Genomic DNA, 14,425 nt, shown 5'->3' with positions numbered 1-14,425 from the left:
TGCTCCAGCTTCCAGCAGCTCACAAAGAGAAAGTTAATGCTCTGTAATGCATCTATTTTTCAGAGCATTTAAAAAGTCTAGTCCTGCTCCTGCATGTAGTAGTAGCAATGATGCTACTGCTAGTACATCAGGGACAGCAGCTAGCAATACTGCACCTTTAGCACCAGCAAGCACTGTTTCTCCTGCACCAGCTCCCTCCGTCCCCCCAGCAAGCGCTCCCCCAAAGCAGCCTGCTCAGCTACCCAGTGACTTAAAAGGCAACGCACCATCTCAGCCAATACCTAAGCGTGCATTTGGTACAACATTAAGATCATTCAATACTGCCTGGTACCGCACACGACCATGGCTAGAGTATTCTGTGGTGCGAGACGCCTGCTTCTGTTTCCCCTGTCGGAAATATGGCAGCGCTGTTAATGTTCCCCCCCCTGAGGGATTGCCACCTTATTGTGGTCAGGGGGTTTGCGTGCCTCAGTGACCGTAAGAGCTATACCAGCAGGAGCTTAGTCTTCAGCTGGGACACCCAAGTTAGACAGGTCTGAAGGTAGAGGCCTGACAAAGTGCAATCCACTACTGCAGGTTGGGGTTGGACACATAGCTAAAGACCCATTTCAATGAAGAAAGCATCGTTACTATAAGCACAGAAAAAAAAGTCCTGGAGCATGATGTGTACACATGATGCCCCATTCACATTTCTGACTGCCCCCTCCTATAAACATGCCTAGAATCGCCCCTGTATGCCCCTAAAGCTGACCAACACGCCGGATTGTAGTCAGCTGGAGGCGCGTCTTAATGAAAATAAACAATGGATGCCCACCAACTTTTTGCAACTAAACGCCCAAAAAAACGAAATGCTGATTATCGGTCCTGATAGACACCGACCTCTATTCAATAATACAACTTTAACATTTGACAACCAAACAATTAAACAAGGCGACTCAGTAAAGAATCTGGGTATTATCTTCGACCCAACTCTGTCCTTTGAGTCACACATTAAAAGCGTTACTAAAACGGCCTTCTTTCATCTCCGTAATATCGCTAAAATTCGCTCCATTTTGTCCACTAACGACGCTGAGATCATTATCCATGCGTTTGTTACGTCTCATCTCGATTACTGTAACGTAATATTTTCGGGTCTCCCCACGTCCAGCATTAAAAGATTACAGTTGGTACAAAATGCGGCTGCTAGACTTTTGACAAGAACAAGAACGTTTGATCATATTACGCCTATACTGGCTCACCTGCACTGGCTTCCTGTGCACTAAGGATGTGACTTTAAGGTTTTACTACTTACATATAAAATAGTACACGGTTTAGCTCCAGCCTATTTTGCCGATTGTATTGTACCATATGTCCCGGCAAGAAATCTGCGTTCAAAGGATTCCGGCTTATTGGTGATTCCAAGAGCCCAAAAAAAGTCTGCGGGCTATAGAGCGTTTTTCATTCGGGCTCCAGTACTCTGGAATGCCTTCCCGGTAACAGTTTGAGATGCTACCTCAATAGAAGCATTTAAGTCTCATCTTAAAACTCATTTGTATACTCTAGCCTTTAAATAGACCCCCTTTTTAGACCAGTTGATCTGCCGTTTCCTTTCTTTTTTTTTTATGTCCCCCCCCTCCCTTGTGGTCCAGTCCGGTGGCCATGGATGAAGTACTGGCTGTCCAAAATCGGGACGCAGGCTGGACCGCTCGTCCAGAGTCGGGACCCAAGATGGACCGCTCGCCTGTGTATTGGTTGGGGACATCTCTGCGCTGCTGATCCGCTCCGCTTGGGATGGTTCCCTGCTGGCTCCACTTTGGATGTGACTCTCGCTATATTGGATCCACTTTGGACTTGATTCTCACGGTTACGTTAGATCCACTATGGATTGGACTTTCACAATATCATGTTAGATCCGCTCGACATCCATTGCTTTCGGTCCCCTAGGACAGTGTTTTTCAACCTTTTTTGAGCCAAGGCACATTTTTAGCGTTGAAAAAATCCGGAGGCACACCACCAGTAGAAATCACTTAAAAAACGAAACTCAGTTGACAGTAAAAAAGTTGTTGTCGCAATTGTTGGATATGACTTTAAACCAGGGGTAGGGAACCTATGGCTCGGGAGCCAGATGTGGCTCTTTTGATGACTGCATCTGGCTCTCGGATAAATCTGAGCTGGCATTGCTTAACACGATAAGTAATGAATAAATCCACTTGTAATCACAGTGTTAATAATAATCCATCCATCTATTTTCTACCGCTTATTACCTTTTAGGGTTGCGGGGGCGCTGGCGCCTATCTCAGCTACAATATAAAATATTCTCATGCATTTTTAATCCATCCATCAGTTTTCTACCTCACCTGTTCAAGAAGTTGCGTTAATGGTAAGAAGTTATTTATTACTGGTTAGTGTGGGGCTAGCCCTCCTGGGGGTTCTGCAGACCACCAAGCACCGACATGAGTGCCTGTTTCAGGGTTACAATATTGTTTTATTTTTCAATAAATCTCTCAGTTGCTTTCCAGCAATTGTCTTTTTCTCTTTCGTTTTTGCTCGCGCTCTGGCTCCAGCCCCAACCCGTCTCTTCTCCTGGCTGCTGCTTATAACAGAGCGACAGGTGATTAGATAACAAGGCCCAGGTGGGCCATCTACGCACCTGTCGCTTATTCAGAGGCCGGTCCTGGCACACCGCAGTTCACTGCAGGCCGGCAGGCCACGCCCCCTTCACCGTTAGCTTCAGAATAACAATGTTATTACAAAGAATAAGAGACCTATTATACTCTAGAAATGTTGGTCTTACTTAAAAATGCACGCGTTTAGGTGTGTTCAGTGTTAAAAAAATATATTATATGGCTCTTAAGGAAATACATTTTGAAATATTTGGCTTTTTGGCTCTCTCAGCCAAAAAGGTTCCCGACCCCTGCTTTAAACCATAACCAAGCATGCATCACTATAGCTCTCGTCTCAAAGTAGGTGTAATGTCACCACCTGTCACATCACGCCGTGACTTATTTTAAGTGTTTTGGTGTTTTCCCGTGTGTAGTGTTTTAGTTCTTGTCTTGCGCTCCTATTTTGGTGACTTTTCCCCTTTATTTTTGGTATTTTCCTGTAGCAGTTTCATGTCTTCCTTTGAGCGAGGTTTCCCTCATCTACTTGGTTTTAGCAGTCATAAATATTTCAGTTATTTTTATCCTTCTTTGTGGGGAAATTGTTAATTGTCATGTCATGTTGGGATGTACATTGTGGACACCATCTTTGCTCCACAGTAAGTCTTTGCTGTTGTCCAGCATTCTGTTTTTGTTTACTTTGTAGCCAGTTCAGTTTTAGTTTCGTTCATAATAGCCTTCCCTAAGCTTCAATGCCTTTTCTTAGGGGAACTCACCTTTTGTTGATTTTTGGTTTAAGCATTAGATACCTTTTTACCTGCAAGCTGCCTCCCGCTGTTTCCGACATCTACAAAGCAAGTAGCTATCCGCTGCCACCTGCTGATATGGAAGAGTATTACACAGTTACTCTGTGAAGCTCTAGACAGCTCCGACACTCAACAACAACACATCATTTGCAGACTATAATTACTGCTTTGCAAAAAATATTTTTAACCCAAATAGGTGAATTTAGATAATCTCCCATGGCACACCAGAATGCATCTCACGGCACACTAGTGGTTGAAAAACACTGCCCTAGAGGGGGTTGCCCACATATGTGGTCCTCTCCAAGGTTTCTCATAGTCATCATGGTCGACGTCTCACTGGGGTGAGTTTTTCCTTGCCCTTATGTGGGCAACGAGGATGTCATTGTGGTTTGTGCAGCCCTTTGAGGCACTTGTGATTTAGGGCTATATAAATAAACATTGATTGATTGATTGATCTTAGTATGTTAATAATGACTGAATTAATTAAGTACATATTACAATATTGTTGTGTTACTCATTCACGGATGTCATTTTGCTATTTTGCTGTAAAGAAGGTCAGTAAATACCTGTATATATTGTGGGCGCTCTGACATGGGAAAGGGGAAGGATTAAATAAGCTGTGCTTCTTCCTACTCCTTTTCGGACATGATGTATTGTGTATTGGGCAATGATGAAATTGCCTGATGTATAATGTTGTAGGTATGTCATGTTCGGAATAAACTAAGAAAAGAAAAGAAAGAAAAGAAAAGAGTGAGTCAAGCCGCACTTACACCTGGATGAAGCTATTCCTCCACAGAGGGAGGAGTCCCGCCTGCTCGCTGGCCTCTCAGGCTGCACACTCGCCTGCGAGGAGGAAGGAGGCAGTCAGTGGAGCGGTGTAGTCTTCGACCTCATCCCGATATGAAGCAGCGGAGCAGCTCTTTATGAACCCAGCGTCCCTTCTCACCGCGCCATATCAAGCAGTTTTTTTGTTCTTTGTCGTGAGAAAAGAAAACGTTTGATGGCAAATTGGAAGCTTCGGAGGCGCTTCGTGGCTCGAGGAGGCGCTAGCTAACGGTAGCTCGCTAACAAGGTCAGTGTACAGGTTGGCTTCCGTCGTTCTTCTGAATGCAACACCAACAACACCGCTGTCCTTGCCGTTTATGCCAAGTGGACTCTCGGCTGTAATGAACACATGCTCATGGTGTCCACCAGGAAAGGCACAAAACTGACATTAGTCATCGTTTCTCTCGGCGTTAGCTACACAGGCGAGGCAATCCCTGCTCAGTTCACTTGTTCATCTTTTTAGAGTGAAGCTATAGCTTTGACATGTTTAACTTTTTATTCCCAAATAAAACATGGGTGAATATGAACGCGTGTTTGGGAGAGCTGGGCAGATGTGAGGTTTAGTTCCCCCTCAACAGCGGCTCGCCCTAGAATAAAACAGGTGCATGTCTGCTAGCTCGTACGGAACATAGCAACCCCTAGCCGCGCTTGTGCTCGTCTAAATGTTCGCCCTTAATTAAAAACGGCCCTATATTGTGATTTTTTTTAAAACCCTGTAATAAATAGTTTATGGTTTCTTTCGTTCACGAACGCCCTGCATACACAGAGCAGTTAAACTGACACGGGCCCGAAGCTATTATTCTCTCACCGTTTAGCCAGCCAGATTGTAATCAGATTGCAGAATTTGTAACAAAAGTCAGGAAGTTACATATTAATTTGGATTGTTGTATCGTATTGTTGTAATAGTTTAATACAAACGCAGGATTTGTTGTTCCCAACCAGTAGTTATGCTATTTACTGTTAACACATAGCTGGAGTGTCCAAATGTGTCCTAAACAATATACATTCGTCTGGTTTATTGTTGGATCTCTGTCTTAAGCAAAGTTCATCGTTTGAGTCTGTACCAGTTAGTTAGCTGGGGGAGCTCTAAAATAGTTAACACGATGGATCATAAACACAGCCAGTTTTCAGATTAAAGCTAAAGGGATTTTCAGATTGTCCAGGCTTTTGCCAGGCTGCAAAAAAACGTTAGCCTTACCGTGTTATCAGAAAAAAAACATGCTTTCGTCCACTTCTGTAACTGAAGTTTTCATAGCATTTTATAGCTTAAAAACATTTTTTTTTTGCACCACATGTTTCGATTACTTTGTTAAAGAGTGTGGACATGCATGCTTGTCTTGTGGATGTTTGTTATTCAGCTCAGGCTCCGTGGAGAGGCTGCTGCTTGTGCTACGTCAATTCAATTGGCCCTAAGCGCCAGTGTGCTTCAGAGATCTAATTATTTTTGATAGTTTTCAATTGTAACTACCTTTGGACAACATGCAGCAAAAATGCTTCTGTGGTGAACTGATTTTTTTTATTCCCACCCCCACCCAAACAGGCCTCAGTGAAATTAGCCACGAGCAAATCTGTCACTGTACTGTGTTTGCCATACATTAAATAGGCCTGTCCTTTGAAATGAGTGTTTAATAAGCATACAGTGAAGTTTATTTATTCATATAATCTCAAGTTTTCCCCTTGGGGCCTTTCAGGCTACACTGTTTGCATGTTTTAATGGTTCATAACAGAGTTGTCGTCACGATATGATGATAATCCATATTTTTTTAAAACGACCCATGTATGAGTTTTGATCCCGGCTCTGTTTTAAAAAAAAAACAGATTAACAATTATCCATCCATTTTCTGCCGCTTGTCCCTTCGGGCAATTATAATTTGATAAATTGTTAAAAATACTGTGCTAAATGTATTCACTTGGGGATGAACACATTTGCACGTGTGAATAATATACTCGGAGTAAAGGGATTGTTCAATGACAAATATTGTGTTTCCTTGCGACGAGATGCAACATGCATTAAATCAAACTTAAATAGAATTTCTCATTTGTGAATGTGACTGTACTTGCTTGGCACCTGTCACAGAGATTCATTAGGACAGAAACTACCATGATCACACAACAGTATTTCAGATAGCAGATGCTGTTATTTGGCCTAGCTAACAATAACACAGATGTGCATGCAATACTTTGCATGGCCTACTTGAAGGTTGTTTTCCTTCAAACAAGTGAAAATGTATGCATTTTTTATGTTTAGCGGGCAGTATGACTGAAACAGTGAATAGATAAAGCATTCTTAGAATGCCTTTTGCAATTCTTTAAAAGTGCAGTGCAGCAATAGCAACTTCCTGGTATCCTGAAGTCATTACCTTTTGTACTGGTGGGATTTCACAGTGTGAAATATTGGGAAATGGGCTGCTCTGAGCTCCACTTATTAGTCCTGTTTCATTACATGGTTCAGCATTATCAGAGGACTTTTTATGTTGTTGTAAACACTAACTTATCTTGTCTTGACTCCAGGCCTATAAGCACTCTTTTTTTTCTGAAATATATTTAAACACCACTCTGTTTCTTTTTCATTTACATATTATAGTATTGTTCCATTAAATATAAAGTCATAAAACTGCAAAAAAAACATTTAGAAATGGTGATGTGCTGGTGTGTGAATTACGTTCTCTATTGCTCTATGTGAATTAGGGCTGGGCGATATATCGATATACGCGATATATCGCGGGTTTGTCTCTGTGCGATATAGAAAATGACTATATCGTAATATTCGAGTAGAGATGTTCTCACGCAGTTGTTTTTAGCTGCAGGCATTACACTACAGGCTCTTCCACTCCTTGTGTTTCCTTCTCACAGAGCGTAAGCGCAGGTTCTTACACACGTCACATACTGTCACGTCATACGTCACATACTTATACGGCCTCGCCCAGCAGAGAAGTAGCAACGTGGCTAACGTTAGTCGTGATGCTAGCGGAGTGTTGCGAAGGTGCGAAAGAAGATGCAAATCTGGTAACAAATGAAGGAAGAATTAATTCTCAAGAAAAACAGCACAATGTCCATCGTCTGGCAGTGGTTCGGCTTCAAGTGGGAATATGTCGAATAGACAACTTATATTTGTCAAGTGTGGGGCAACCGCGTTGCTACCAAAAGTAGCATTACTGCGAATATGTAGCATCATTTGAAAAGTCACCTGCTAATAACTTTAATAAATATTTTTTGATAAATTGACTTAGTTGTGATTACCCTTTCTGCATGAAAGTTTAAAAGAACATATATTAATGCAGTACGAACAAGAATGTTTTAATGTAGACAGAATCATCATCTTGCTGTGATTATATGTATCAAGTGTTCATTCAAGGCTAAGGCAAAATACAGAGATATGTATCTTATATCGCAATGTGGCCTAAAAATATCGCGATATTAAAAAAAGGCCATATCGCCCAGTCCTAATGTGAATTAAGAAAATGATCTGAATCTAGGCCACATGGTGGAGAGCTTACTTTGATGCTCAGATGCTGCTTGTTTGCTGAGTGTGGTGATAGCCTGAGGTGAGGTGTAGTGCTAATTCTGAATAAATCTAGGTCTATGGGCAAACCTTATTTTAATGCTTGTATTATTTACATTAAAGAACAAAGGCATACATGAATCCAGCAGGAGTTTTTGGATACATAAGCACATTGGATGTTAAGGCTTTTGGAAATGAGTGCTGGTATTGCATAGGCCATGTGTCTTTTTGTGTTTTATGGTTTTCTTTGTTTGTTTTCGTCAATAGGGGTTGAAATCCATTAAATTGATATACGTCTGAAGAGACAGATTTTGCTGTGTGAATATTTCCTTCTTGCAGAGATTCAATATTTACATGTAGTAGACATGTTGTACTGCAAGTGTATTGAGATATAGGTGTGTGTGTGTGTGTGTGTGTGTGTGTGTGTGTGTGTGTGTGTGTGTGTGTGTGTGTGTGTGCGCGCGCGTGCGTGCGTGCGTGCGTGCGTTATATTTGTATTGTATTTGTATTATATAACAGAATCAGAAATAATGTATTAATCCCCGAGTGGAAATTAAAAAATTGTATATGTATGTATATATATATATATATATATATACATATGTATATGTACATATGTGTGTTATATATATATATATATATATATATATATATATATATATATATATATATGTGTATGTATATATGTGCGTGCGTGCGTGTGTGTGTGTTGATATATATGTATACATATTTATATGTATATATATATGTGTGTGTGTGTGTGTGTATATATATATATATATATATATATATATATATGTGTTTGTGTGTTGATATATATGTATACATATTTATATGTACACATATTTATATGTATATATATATGTGTGTGTGTGTGTGTGTGTATATATATATATATATATATATATATTAGGGCTGGGCAACGATTACAAATTTTAATCAAAGTTAATCGCACTATTTCTCCGATTAATCACGATTAACTGCATTGTATACGAAAGCCCAATAATGAATTCAAAAGTAGTGTGTAGTGCACCTTTATTGGAATATTCTCCCACGTGAACAAAAGCGCCAAAACATTTGTTGTGCAAACACAATTTAAATCAGTCCTTGTTAAACAGTAGCAGTTAAATAGCATATTTTATGAAAATCAACTCAAAAAATGTAAATACAAACATTTAAGCTTATTGCCACTGCCAGGGTATTGAAGTTATCCTGTTTGTTATGGAAAATAAATACAATCTACATACAAATCTCTGAGCCACAATCATAACATCTGAACAGGCAATTTCTGAGGATAAAGCAGAAACATTTTTTTTATCAGGGATCTTATGTTTAAAAAAACCTATATTATAGGTAGTGGGCTGTTTTAGGGAATTTTTGATCAAATTATCCGTAGTAGCAATATTAATAATGTTGTGTTTATTCTGCGTAGTGCACTTAAAATAATTATGACCATATCTAGGAATTGATATGATGGGAATTTTCCGATTGTTTGCTTGGTGCTTTGATAAACTGAACGCATCACATACATGGTACTATACCGTGATGTTATGAGCCAGGGGAAAAAAGAACTACCCTACCCAGCATGCATCAGGAGTGACGAGCATGCGCGGTAGCCCGGTATAGGTTGTGCCATGACGGCATCTTGGATGTAGCTGGCAAAGTATTCCCATGCTAGCTAGCCGGTCTAGCAAGCAAGCGTCATTCAGTCCAAAACGGCCCGATCTATCCACATTCAGAATTGTCTGGCGGTCGTAAGTGATCCCGGAGTGACCACGCTGTAAGCCAGCCATGAAATTTGTAGAATTGTCCTGTATTTTTGCCGAATGTTCCATCTTTACCAAGAGCCCCTCGACGCCGAAGCCCATCCGGGCGACACCATCTTGTTAAGAAAAGGCGTTAACAAAATAAAAGCATGTAAACAACATATGCAACTCGTAATTGACGCATTTATTTGCCCACCCCTAATATATATATATATATATATATATATATATATTAGGGGTGGGCAAATAAATGCGTCAATTACGAGTTGCATATGTTGTTTACATGTGTGTGTGTGTATATATATATGTATATGTATACATATTTATATGTAAATATATATTTGTGTGTATATATATGTATACCTATTTATATGTATATATGTGTGTGTGTGTATGTACTGTATGACTTTGACTTCCTTTTTATTGTCATTCAAATTGAAACTTTACAGTACAAATAAGAACAAAATTTCGTTGCATTAGCTCTTGGTAGTGCAGGATAAAAAAACAGTAAGGTGCAGATATAAATAAATAGATTACTGTACAGATAAATATATTACACTTTTGCATATTTATCCAGGTTTATGGATGTGTGTTATATTGTCTTTTTTATTCCAGCAAGTTAATCCATTTTGCTCGGAGTTGAGGGGATAATTTAATTATGATGCGTTCAAGAGTCTTACGGCCTGAGGGACGAAGCTGTTACAGAACCTGGAGGTTCTGTTTCGGAGGCTGCGGAACCTCTTCCCAGAGTCCAGCAGTGAAAACAGTCCTTGGTGGGGGTGGGAGGAGTCTTTGCAGATTTTCTGAGCCCTGGTCAGGCAGCGGCTTTTTGGGATCTCCTGGATCGGAGGAAGAGGAGTCCTGATAATCTTTTCCACTGTCCTTACCACTCTCTGGAGAGACTTCCAGTCTGAGGCATAGCAGGCTCCAGTCCAGACACAGATGCTGTTGGTCAGCAGGCTCTCTATAGTGCCTCTGTAGAATGGGGGGAGGGAGCTGTGCTCTTTTCATCCGACGCAAAAGTGCATGCGCTGCTGAGCTCTTTTTACAAGCGCTCCGGTGTGTAGGGACAAGATTTAATTGTCAGTGATCTGCACCCTCAGGAACTTGGTGCTGCTTACCATCTCCATTGCTGTGCCGTTGATGAAGAGTGGAGCGTGGCTGGACTGGTGTTTCCTGAAGTCAACGATGATCTCCTTGGTCTTGTCTACGTCCAGGACCAGGTGGTTTTCTTCTGCACCAGTCAATCAGATGTTTCACCTCCTCCCTGTAGTCCATGTCGTTATTGTCACGGATGAGGCCCACTACTGTCGTGTCGTCCGCATACTACACAATGTGGTTAGTAGTGGACCTGGCGCAGCAGTCATGGGTCATCAATGTGAACAGCAGCAGACTCAGGACACAGCCCTGGGGGGAGCCGGTGCTCAGAAAGATGGCATTGGAGGTGTTGTTGCCCACTCTCACAGACTGGGTTCTGTCTGTGAGGAAGTCAAGCAGCCAGTTGCATAGGGGGGTACTGAATCCAAGGGAGGTCAGTTTGCTCACTAAATGCTGCGGGATGATGGTGTTGAATGCTGAGGTGAAGTCCAGATACGGCCCGATCCATCCACATCCAAAATTGTCTGGCGGTCGTACGTTACCACGGAGTGTCCACGCTGGAAGCCACCCAGGAAATTCACAGACAGGTAGATTTGCCGAAATGTTCTATTACTACCAAGAGCCTCTGCAGCTGCAGCCAAGCAGGGCGCCGCCGTTTTGAGATGTATGTATATATGTATTATATATTATTACAAACCCTGTTTCCATATGAGTCAGGAAATTATGTTTGATGTAAGTATAAACGGAATACAATGATTTGTAAATCATTTTCAACCCATATTCAGTTGACTATGCTACAAAGACAAGATATTTGATGTTCAAACTGATAAACACTTTTTTTTTTTGCAAATAATCATTAACTTTAGAATACGATGCCAGCAACACGTGACAAAGAATTTGGGAAAGGTGGGAATAAACACTAATAAAGTTGAGGAATGCTCATCAAACACTTATTTGGAACATCCCACAGGTGTGCAGGCTGATTGAGAACAAGTGAGTGCCATGATTGGGTATAAAAACAGCTTCCCAAAAAATGCTCAGTCTTTCACAAGAAAGGATGGGGCGAGGTACACCCCTTTGTCCACAACTGAGTGAGCAAATAGTCAAACAGTTTAAGAACGTTTCTCAAAGTGCAATTGCAAGAAATTTAGGTATTTCAACATCTACGGTCCATAATATCATCAACAGGTTCAGAGAATCTGGAGAAATCACTCCACGTAAGCAGCATGGCCGGAAACCATTATCGAACGACCATGACCTCCGATCTCTCAGACGGCACTGTATCAAAAACCGACATCAATCTCTAAAGGATATCACCACATGGGCTCAGGACACTTCAGAAAATCACTGTCACTAAATTAGGGTTGTCCCGATCCAGGTTTTTGCACTTCAGATCCGATACGATATTGTTTTTGCACTTCCAATCTGATACCGATACTGGCCGATACTGGCCTATCAGAGCATGTATTAAAGTTTAAAGTTATTTAGCCTACTTAGTTGTCATATTTATGCTGAAAAGGGATTTAGTACTCTTGATAACAACTAGCCAGCTGAATTAGGTGGGTTTGAATAATACACAATAGTTGGTATTCAAGGATAAACACAAAATATCAAAAATTATACATGACAAACAGAAATGGCATCATTAAACAGTAAAAAAGTGAACAGTATAAAGTGCAAATAATGCTTTAAACATTATTAAAAAAGCAAAACACACAAACCCTGAGTGAGATAAAATGTCTATAACTCAGCATCAATACTTGCTCTTGAACAAGTGTAAACTTAAAAAAAAAAAAAAATATATATATATATATATATATAAATATATATATATGTATATCTACACACTCCCTTCAATTGTATGCCCCAGTCAGGGGGGCAAACAATTGAAGTCCAAACATAATGGGCAGATTCTTTTTAACAAAGACGAGCACTTCAAGATGCTCTGGTGTCAACCGGCTCCTGTGTTCATCTATGATGAGTGCTAAAAAGCCTCTCACTCGCAAGAGTCATTAAAATGTCTTACAACTTTACCACCACGCTTGACTTTATTGTGGCATGTTTTGCACTCCACCTCTTCATCTTTTTTGTTTTGTAGGATAAAATAATCCCACACAGCTGACATGCACCTGGGGATAGGTTGATTGGAAACACTAAATTGGCCCTAGTGTGTGAATGTGTGTGAATGTTGTCTGTCTTTCTGTGTTGGCCCTGCGATGAGGTGGCGACTTGTCCAGGGTGTACCCCGCCTTCCGCCCGATTGTAGCTGAGATAGGCACCAGCGCCCCCCGCGACCCCGAAAGGGAATAAGCGGTAGAAAATGCATGGATGGATGGACACAGCTGACATTTTTACCATAACTTTTAATTCACACGGCCGTCTGAACAGTTAGAACGCAGACCTGTGGATGTTTTGAAGGTGTGTAGTGTTTTAGTTCTTGTCTTGCGCTCCTATTTTGGTGACTTTTCCCCTTTATTTTTGGTATTTTCCTGTAGCAGTTTCATGTCTTCCTTTGAGCGAGGTTTCCCTCATCTACTTGGTTTTAGCAGTCATAAATATTTCAGTTATTTTTATCCTTCTTTGTGGGGAAATTGTTAATTGTCATGTCATGTTGGGATGTACATTGTGGACACCATCTTTGCTCCACAGTAAGTCTTTGCTGTTGTCCAGCATTCTGTTTTTGTTTACTTTGTAGCCAGTTCAGTTTTAGTTTCGTTCATAATAGCCTTCCCTAAGCTTCAATGCCTTTTCTTAGGGGAACTCACCTTTTGTTGATTTTTGGTTTAAGCATTAGATACCTTTTTACCTGCAAGCTGCCTCCCGCTGTTTCCGACATCTACAAAGCAAGTAGCTATCCGCTGCCACCTGCTGATATGGAAGAGTATTACACAGTTACTCTGTGAAGCTCTAGACAGCTCCGACACTCAACAACAACACATCATTTGCAGACTATAATTACTGCTTTGCAAAAAATATTTTTAACCCAAATAGGTGAATTTAGATAATCTCCCATGGCACACCAGAATGCATCTCACGGCACACTAGTGGTTGAAAAACACTGCCCTAGAGGGGGTTGCCCACATATGTGGTCCTCTCCAAGGTTTCTCATAGTCATCATGGTCGACGTCTCACTGGGGTGAGTTTTTCCTTGCCCTTATGTGGGCAACGAGGATGTCATTGTGGTTTGTGCAGCCCTTTGAGGCACTTGTGATTTAGGGCTATATAAATAAACATTGATTGATTGATTGATCTTAGTATGTTAATAATGACTGAATTAATTAAGTACATATTACAATATTGTTGTGTTACTCATTCACGGATGTCATTTTGCTATTTTGCTGTAAAGAAGGTCAGTAAATACCTGTATATATTGTGGGCGCTCTGACATGGGAAAGGGGAAGGATTAAATAAGCTGTGCTTCTTCCTACTCCTTTTCGGACATGATGTATTGTGTATTGGGCAATGATGAAATTGCCTGATGTATAATGTTGTAGGTATGTCATGTTCGGAATAAACTAAGAAAAGAAAAGAAAGAAAAGAAAAGAGTGAGTCAAGCCGCACTTACACCTGGATGAAGCTATACCTCCACAGAGGGAGGAGTCCCGCCTGCTCGCTGGCCTCTCAGGCTGCACACTCGCCTGCGAGGAGGAAGGAGGCAGTCAGTGGAGCGGTGTAGTCTTCGACCTCATCCCGATATGAAGCAGCGGAGATAGGCACCAGCGCCCCCCGCGACCCCGAAAGGGAATAAGCGGTAGAAAATGCATGGATGGATGGACACAGCTGACATTTTTACCATAACTTTTAATTCACACGGCCGTCTGAACAGTTAGAACGCAGACCTGTGGATGT

At 41.1% G+C, this 14,425-nt stretch overlaps 1 protein-coding gene across 1 annotated transcript in view; it reads left to right on the top strand.

The window, feature by feature from the left end:
* Positions 1-4,181: 4,181 nt before the first annotated feature.
* Positions 4,182-14,425, top strand: part of LOC133554904 (dystroglycan 1-like) — a 37,912-nt gene continuing 27,668 nt past the window's right edge. Inside the window, exon 1 of the mRNA XM_061904170.1 lies at positions 4,182-4,457. The gene's annotated coding sequence lies outside the window, so the exon portion shown is untranslated. The remainder of the gene's footprint in view (positions 4,458-14,425) is intronic.

The sequence above is a fragment of the Nerophis ophidion genome, linkage group LG06 (genome assembly GCF_033978795.1).
Source record: "Nerophis ophidion isolate RoL-2023_Sa linkage group LG06, RoL_Noph_v1.0, whole genome shotgun sequence".
Taxonomy (NCBI): Eukaryota; Metazoa; Chordata; class Actinopteri; order Syngnathiformes; family Syngnathidae; genus Nerophis; species Nerophis ophidion.
This window is presented reverse-complemented; position numbering and strand designations above follow the sequence as displayed.